The sequence below is a fragment of the Cebus imitator genome, unplaced genomic scaffold, assembly GCF_001604975.1.
Source record: "Cebus imitator isolate Cc_AM_T3 unplaced genomic scaffold, Cebus_imitator-1.0 Scaffold2321, whole genome shotgun sequence".
In the NCBI taxonomy this organism is placed as follows: domain Eukaryota; kingdom Metazoa; phylum Chordata; class Mammalia; order Primates; family Cebidae; genus Cebus; species Cebus imitator.
Genome location: NW_016109636.1, coordinates 8,109 through 8,880, shown reverse-complemented (window position 1 = coordinate 8,880; position 772 = coordinate 8,109).

Below are 772 nucleotides of genomic sequence, written 5' to 3'. Positions count from 1 at the left end.
CAACATTTTTTTCTTTCTTTTTCTTTTCTTTTTTTGAGATGAAGTCGCACTCTGTTGCCCAGGCTGGAGTGCAGTGGTGCAATCTTGGCTCACTGCAACCTCCATCTCCCGGGTTCAAGAGATTCTCCTGCCTCAGCCTCTCGAATAGTCAGAATCACATGTGTGTACCACCATGACTGAATAAATGTTTTTTGTATTTTTAATACAGACAGGTTTCACCATGTTGGTCAGGCTGGTCTGGAACTCCTGATCTCATGATCTGCCTGCCTCAGCCTCCCAAAGTCCTGGGATTAAAGGCGTGGGCCACTGCACCTGGCCAACAACATTTTTAAAAGTCAAAAGATATAAGAATTTGAAGATACACCTCAGCTGTATTCTTTGCTCCTACGAGCTGCAGAGTTAGCCCATCATTAACAGAGTTAGCAGTGAGAAAGGCCACGTTTTGGTGATCTCTGTGACAGCTGAAGCCCTGGTTTCCTGGAGATGTCACCGCAGACGAGCACAGGAGGGGTAGACTCAGCAAACAGAGAAGGCGATGTGCCTGCTAATTGGTTCACCTGCATTCCGCCAGGAAATAAGCCATCTACAAAAATGTGACATGAAAGGAACGACAAATGCCATGACAAGCAGCAAAATGACAGCCAGGCCAGAAGTAGGTCATCCCCTCCCTCAGAACTGCCCACAGCCTGGTGGCATTTGCCCGTGATGCTCAGCCAGCTCCTGCCTGGGGAGGCCTCCCCTGATGACCTGTGTGGACAGCTCACCTGGGGCG